This window comes from Pteropus alecto, unplaced genomic scaffold (assembly GCF_000325575.1).
Source record: "Pteropus alecto unplaced genomic scaffold, ASM32557v1 scaffold185, whole genome shotgun sequence".
Classification (NCBI taxonomy): domain Eukaryota; kingdom Metazoa; phylum Chordata; class Mammalia; order Chiroptera; family Pteropodidae; genus Pteropus; species Pteropus alecto.
In genome coordinates, this window is record NW_006438088.1 from 3,055,180 (window position 1) to 3,063,308 (window position 8,129).

The following is an 8,129-nucleotide window of genomic DNA, read 5'->3' on the forward strand; positions in this document are numbered from 1 at the left end:
TTCCCTTCTGCCTCTTTCTAAAAGCTACTTTATCCTGTTTCTCAAATGTTTATGTTCTTTCACAAATATTAAAAGCATTTGACCAAATGTGGGCAGCACTGGAAAGTTATTTTAGTCAGTCCAATTTCTCCAAAGAACATTATTCTGTGACCTCACGGAGGAAGGGAAGAAATAGAAGCATATGTTGTTTGTAATATTTCTCTGTATAAATATGCTGAGCTGTGGGGTGGGTTGGGGAAGAACTGGGGTGTGGCCAGCTCCTTCAACTCTAAAAGGTCTAGGAGAGACTTGGAAGCAGATTAAGCACCCAAAGATGATGAGGCACTTGGGTTGTTGTGACTTAGGCTTTAACAAATGACCTATGTGGGCTTGCTTTAGATATTTCCATTTCAGGTTGGGAATGAAATTAAGTATGTGATGTAGTCAATTTAGGGTTAATTTAGTTTTCGAATGAGTATGTTTGTTTTCAATATCCTGTTAATGAAATCACAGTTCATGGGAGTCAGGTCCTAGACTCAGGTCTTAGACTCAGTTCCTGGCTCAGAAATTGGATTCACTGTCCTTTCCACTTATAAAATATAAGTGATATCAAAACCTGTAATGCCTCGGGGAGCACAAGATGCCAGCGAAGATTTCTGCGTAAAGGATATCAAGGGAATTAACTTTGGTTCTTTCTTTATGTCCAGAAACTCAATAAAACTTCTACATGGAACAAAATTTGCCTGGTAATGTCAAGGCAAATTTAAAGTGATGATGTCAGAATTGTATCCTATGCATTTCTGATTATATCCCACCTTAATGTGAAATTTATAGGAAAGAAAGAAAGAAAGAAAGAAAGAAAGAAAGAAAGAAAGAAAGAAAGAAAGAAAGAAAGAAAGAAAGAAAGAAAGAAAGAAAGAAAGAAAGAAAGAAACAGATGCAGACCTAGACTTTGGTTAATTGGGTAGAAGACTTAGCTTCTCACCAGAGTCCATAGACAGGACAAATGGAAGGTAAGTAAACTTTCAAAGTCAAATTTGGAGGCCTCTGCCTTCCTTTCAATTCTTTCACCCTCCTAAGGCCCTGAGAATCTGCAATTCCCATGCTTCAGATCTTCTGCTATCAACTGTCCATAATCCTTCCAAGTAAAGTACCTATTCCAGGATAATCTGTCTTTCAGCAGGTGATTCTAGAAGATCTCGTAATCATCGAAGAGACACAATGACAGTTTTATGTCCCACCCAGAGGACTTGTCTTTCACACCTCGGTCTTCTCAACCAAGGGAGAGGACAAGAAGACACACATCTCTCCTAGACTTTTGTTTTCCTCAAGAGAGAGTCAGACCAGGGAGGAGCCGATGGTGCATTTACCAGACACTAGCTTTGCTTTGTAAGCTCATAGAAATAGAGAACACTCTCATTTTTTAATTCTTTGAATCCTGGAGGGGAGAATTTGAATGGCACACTCTTGCTTTCTAGGTCTTACAATTCTCTCATCCATACTCTGAAAGACATCTTATTCTCTTTTTAATTGGAAAACTCCCCAAGTCTACATTTTTATTTCTAGGATTTATGTGTTAGATGATTTCCTACTACAGTGACTTGACCCACCTTGAGTGATCATTAATATCAACTCATAATTATTTGCTTGCATACATCTCTTTTCCCCAGCCCCATCGTCCATATTCTGAATGCATCCTGAATTGTTTGTATAATTAAAGAAATAGAAGTAATGCTGGTTAATTTATTCAGGAAATATTCTGTCTTAACATGACAAGTTAACTTAGCTTGTTACCTCAGGTATGTCAGTGGAGTGGAAAATAATCCACTGACTCTAAGGACATGGGATTACTGCCAAAAATATGCCAAGGTAGCTGTGGGCATGTGAGGTTCTAGCCCAAGGTCATTATGCATCCTCTTTTCCTGTCGAAGAGTAAGGTCAGGCAAGAGACAGGTCTGTGAAAACTGTGCTGCCATTTCAAAGAATGAAGTAGTAACAATTTATAATCATTAAAGTAACATAAATGTTATTTAGCAAAAATGTATGTAACACCAACTGCATCATAGTCCCCGGGGGCTGTGTGGATATAGGAATGAACATGGTAGACAACGGGCCATGCTCCTAGGCCATTTGGGGTGATCAGATTGACACTACAAGTATTAATGGAAGGATTCAGCTGCCGATCTTAATGATAGGACTCCCCACTCTGCAGAGACTCATCTCACAGCCTGGCTCAGTTGTTTCTGGGTTTTTCTAGGAGTTTGTCACATATGCCCAGGAATAAGCCTGCTGATGCTCTTTTGCTCTGGCTTCTTCCTCCTTGCTCAGTACCTCAAGGGAGATGCTGAGCCTCTGCCTTCTGTGGGGACATGGCTCCTCTGGCCTCCAGACGAACCCCTGCAGCCCTGTCAGGCTCTGCAGTAAAGTTCCCCAATGACAGTACACAAGTGGGAACGAATTTCTCTCTGCCCAACGCAATGTCGCAATTTGTGACTTGAACAATGAAACGTCTCTCTCGGCTTCTGCCTGCTGCACTGCCCTTGCTAAGATGCCTCACTTCTCTTCTGGGATCTGACTGAGGAAAGACACTCAGGACTACTGACTGTTCGTATGTGCTGGCCACTGTTCTAAGCACTTTACATGAATTAACTCATTTAAGTCACACATGGCCTACGTTAGGGGGTGAGTGGGCAGCACTGTTTTCTTTCCCATGTGAGAGATGAAAAAAGTAAGGTGTGGTATATTAGTTATCTATTGCTATACAACAAACGACCACAAACTTATGGCTTGAAACGGCAAATATTTATTATGTCACATTTTTTTATGAAGCATGATTATGTGGGTCTCCATTTCAAGGTCTCTCATAGGGTTGCAATCAATGTGTCGACTAGCAGCTAGGTGGCACCTGAAGTCCCAACGGGGAAAGGATCTGCTTCCAACCTCATGAACATGGTTGTTGGCGAGATTCAGTTCCTATGGGATTGAAGTGAGGGCCTTGGTTCCAAGCTGGCTGTTGTCCAGTGGACACCCTCACTTCCATGCCATGTGGGCCTCCTCAGCACGACAATTCGTTTTATCAAAGCCTGCAAGGGGAGAGTCTGCCAGCAAGAGGAAAGTCAGTCTTTTGTAACCTAATTATAGAAGTGGTAGCCTAACACCTTGACATATTCTGTTGGTTAGAAGCAAGTCACAGGCACTGCCCACACTCAAGGAAAGAAGATTCCACAAAAGTGTGTATGCTTGGAGACATGGGTCATTGGGAGCCATCTCAGAGTCTGTGTATCACATACCGAGAGAGTATAAGTAATTTACTGTTTTAGCTGCTATAACAAAATACCTTAGACTGAGTGGCTTATAAATAACAAATTTATTTCTCACAGTTCTGGAGGCTGGAAAGTCCAAGGTCATGGCACCAACATATTTGGCAAGAGACTGCTTCACTATAACCTCATAAGGCAGAAAGGGCAAGGGGTTTCTCAGGGTCTCTTTTATAAGAGTACTAATCTCATGACGAGGGCTCTGAACCCATAACCTCAACACGTCTTAAAGGCATCACTTCCTAATACCATCACATTGGGGATTAGGTTTCAACATACAAATTTGGGGGAAACATAAACATTCAATCTATAACACCCAAGGATTATCAGCTAATAGACAATTAAGCCAAAATTTGAGCACAAGAAATCTAGCTCCAGAGGAAACTGTGACTCAAATGGTTTGGAAACTAGGCTTTCTGTAGAAACAAGTATGTACTTCTCTTTTATCATCTTTTAGATGAGTCACTAAAATAAGGGTTGCTGGAGATGCAGGCTTTTTTGTGGTTGCTGACTTTTTGTCCCCACACAGGTTTTTGAAAAATCTGAAGCCAACATTATGTGGCTTTCACATAATTATCTAGATTTCCAGGAGCTTTTTGAAAATAATTAGGAGATATGGTAACACTATTTCCTCCATTCTCATACCTCAACAGGTATTGACTACAGCTAAGTAACAACTAAGTAGCAATGTGCTTGCCTGATCCCAACTCCCTTGGACTCTACTTCTTTTTATTAGCATGGCATTTAGCTGTAGGCCTTTGACTGCAACTCAACTGAATAGTGAGCTCATTTATGGGATAAATTAAAAATGGTTTGTACAAAATAGCTAACATATCAAATTTCTTTGAATAATGTGAAACCTATACATCGAAATTAGATCTAATAGCCCCAAAATTGCTGTTAGTGTAACAAAGTTATATATATATATATATATTCGTAGACGATTGATTAAGGCTACATTTGTATTACCCCCACGTGAGAGAAGGCTACCTGCCTATCTGCTCATGCACAAACTAGTTCCACCTAGTGATAGCTACCTGAAATGTAAATATAACACCTTGGTGGCACTCGACAGCCTTTCTGGAAATAGAATTATTAATTTTTCCTTTATTTGGTCAATGGACATATATTCTGATTGCTAGAAATTATGTTAAGAAAGCTAATTATAATATCTCAAATTGTGAAACATTGAAATGCATATGATAGGTTAGTTCAACAATATCCTATAGCAGGCTGGTGATGTCCAGAATCAAAACCCCAGGTTTTCTACTTTTTCCAACATTCCAGGCTTCCTTGGTTCAAATTCCCTTTTTTATTTATATAAAACTTCAAGCTTGATTTAGGGTTATGAATGTTATCCTTGGCAGGCTGTTTCTAAATTACCATATGATTTTATGTTAATTGTCATATTCCTCATACTTCAAATAAAATTATATAGGAAATATAACTGCAGCTATTAGATTCTAAACTGACAATTAGGTGATTCTAACTGGCTCCTTCTTTCTTGTAATTACTTAGGAGCACATTATAAAAGAGGAATGGTATTTCCCACCACAGTCCCATTTGGTAATTCCGATTGTCCCATGATTTCACAGCTGCAAATCATCCCCCACCCTCTCACACTTGTCTCTGGCTAATGATGCTTTCCTTAATTAGCAATGACTTAAACTTTAGTCCTGATTTATCTGTTGTCTTGGTCTCTGGTCTAATTGGGAAAGAAAACCTACTTGAACATTGATGCTATTTGTTCTACCATGGAACAAAGGGTAGAGTAATTTGCCTAGTAGTTGAATTTGCTTTCTTTATCAACTGAATTTGCACTCTCTGACAACTTCTCTCGCTCTTACAATGTAATCTGGTGCCGAGGCTTTGCACTTCTATTTGTGGTGTTATTTTATTCTTTTGGTTCTTATGCCTTCTCCAACTTGAGAATGGCCTCTACAAAAAGACATTAGGAGCTATGCCTTGTCTAAGCCTGCACGAAATGGCCTGCAGAAGATAATTTGAGGAATGCAAGGCCCCCTCTTTGAGGTCCGACCCAACACTGCTCTTTCCTCTTTTTTTACTTGAAACTCCCAGGTTCCCTGTCACTCCTTGGGGTGGTTAAATCACATAAATAATAGCTTTGTTTCAGATGTCAATGTCAAATACATACATATCAGAGAAGAGAGCATATTTAAGGAAACTGGTGATCCTTGGCATCCTCTCTGCTTGTCACTGAAGTTTTAGATAAATTTCCTTGCAAAGTCACCAAGAGAATGTTCTCTGAGGTACCAGGACATAAAACAGAAAATTAAAATGAGGAAAGGATAAAATGGAAGAAGTACACATTTTGTTTTTGAAATGATAAATATTCATTGAGCATTTACAATGTACATGGTGGTATAGCTGATACTGAAGGGAGATACAAAAGCAATGCAGAACATGCTTCCATGTGTTTGGAGATAATCTGTAAACTGACATACAGATAACAGTGAAAGAGGTGAAACAAGTAACAATGGCATGAGGTGGCACATCAAAATGCTGAACATAAATAAGATGTGCTACAGAAGTCCGTTGCGGAGGACATGGGATTACTGTTGCATAGTTAAGAGGGAGAAAATTCAGGCACTATCACCGTGTGAGTGCAGACAACTTGGAATTGGACTGTGTGTAGTGTTGGTAGAGAAAAGAAGGAAACTAATCATACTACTATGAAAGATTTACTCTGGGCAATTAAAGACTGGAGTTGGAACTTTAACCCATGGCCATTAGATAGCCATCGTAGATATCTGAATAGAGAAATAACAAGGTAAAATGGATGTCTTAGGAAGAACTATGTTGGTGGTAGGTTTGAGGTGGGAATCATCGAGAATCACAAATCTGGATTTGCCTAAGATGGTAACTAGGGAAAAAAAAGAAAGGATTATTTATTTATTTATTTATTTATTTTGATTGCCTGGACATGAAAAAATTATTGAGATGAAGGGAGCAAAGAAGATTGAGAGGTTTACAGCCTGAATGACTCAGCTTGAGGGTGTGGGCAGTGACCAAATATCAGCTAGGTGACTTAGTAAAGAGGAAAGCCCCAGATTTCAATAAGTACAATCATGTAATCATGAGATTTAAAAGCTTGAAAGGGCTTTAGAGATCATCTATTCTAGCCCCTTCATCTTATAAGTGGGCAAATGAAGCCATCATGTGACTCAATCCAGGACAGTGAGCAGAGTAGGGCAAGAGTGTGCCAGCACCCATGTCTTCTCCCATTAGGCCATCCTGCCTGTTTCTGCACTATCCTCTCTGACTAGTTTTTCGGACAGTGGGTCTCAAACTCTAGACTGAGGACCAAGGCCCATCTGCAGACAAATTAGACAAAATAAGAAAAATAGACAGAATTTTTCTAAAAGCCATATTTATTCATTTAAAGAACTGACCTTTACTCTGTGATTATATCCTTCTTAATAACTGGTGTTAAAATCTTTTATTTATGAAATGAGACACTAATACGAATGGTATAATGTTTACTGTCCTTCTTAGGCCAATAAAAAGCTAATAAGTACCGTCTTCAGCTTTTTTTTTTAAATTGGCTTTTAAAATCTAAAGGTCTGAGAGTCATTTCTCTTCAGGATGGGAAATCTATCTTTCCCAGGGATACGCCAGTTGGAATTAAAAAAATGTAGCAACGAGCAGTTTCCCTGTCTCCGCCCTCAACCACAAGGTCCGGATTACAGCTATTCCCTCTTTACCACAGTTTTCTTGTACTAGGACCAAGCAGGTAACCACGGGATGGACACTGGGGTAGGGCTGAGGGGTTGAGGGACATACCGCCTAGCACTGTGAATCACTGTCCCTCTTGTCCCTTGACCTTAGACCAAGGCTTGGTGCTAGTAGCAGGGTAATGGACGCAATTCTTTGAAATGGCCATGTGATATTTGTTCAGTTTGCAGTCATTTGTAAAGTATCCTGCAAAAGTGGCTTTTCCCATGTAGAGAACCTCACTTCTGTGGTACGTGTGGAGAATTCTGTCCCTCATGGAAGCAGACCTTGGTGGGCTGCCCTGCTAGGGCTCCAGAAAAGCTTGACGACCCCTGAATCTTGGGCAGAGATTGGTCCTGGGGTACGAATAACTACGAAGGTCAGGCCACGAAGTCACAGGACTCAAGCACACTGAGTTAGCCGGTAGCAAGACCTCTGGCGACGATTACTAAAGAGTCAGCAAGTACTGCCCTGTTTCCTCCTAAATATGACCTAACGGGAAGAGCACTGCACCAAGTTAAAGGATCTGGGGTGCTTCTACAATTTAGGGAGGTAAACAAGTCATTCTACCTGGGCCTGTTTCCTAAGTTCCAAAATTACGGGTCTAGGGTTCCTTCCAGGAACACAAGATTCTAAAATCGAACAGGATTTGGAAGCACTGCCGGGGAGGGGCCACGCGGGGACCAGTGGGAAGCCCCTGCAGACAGGTCTCAAAGCTCAGCTCCCCGCCTCGTCGCTTCGGTGTCAGTGAGGGGCGTGCGCGTCCCCCGCCTAAGTCAGCGTGCGCGCGCCCGCGAACACAGCGTGCGCGTCTCCGCCGGGTTCAACGTGCGCGTTCCCGCCAGGCTTGCTCCTGGCTGGGCCGGGTGGGCGGGGCGCGCGAGGAGGGCGGCAGCCCCGGGAGGAGGCGCAGGAGCTGGAAGAGGAGGAGGAGGAGAAGAGAAGAGAAAAGGCCGCTCGCTGCCCGGCCCGGCAGAGAGGCCAGAAGGAGGCGGACCGCACGGGGGCTTGTGGTGCGCAGCGGTGCTGGGACCGCGCGGAGCAGCTGGGCACGACGGCCACAGCAGCCAGGGCCTGGGCCGCGGTTCGGCCGCGTCG

The 8,129-nt window shown here is 41.9% G+C and overlaps 1 protein-coding gene across 1 annotated transcript in view; it reads left to right on the forward strand.

The window, feature by feature from the left end:
• Positions 1-7,901: 7,901 nt before the first annotated feature.
• FBXO30 (F-box protein 30) overlaps positions 7,902-8,129 on the forward strand; it is a 16,525-nt gene continuing 16,297 nt past the window's right edge. Inside the window, exon 1 of the mRNA XM_015592146.2 lies at positions 7,902-8,129. The gene's annotated coding sequence lies outside the window, so the exon portion shown is untranslated.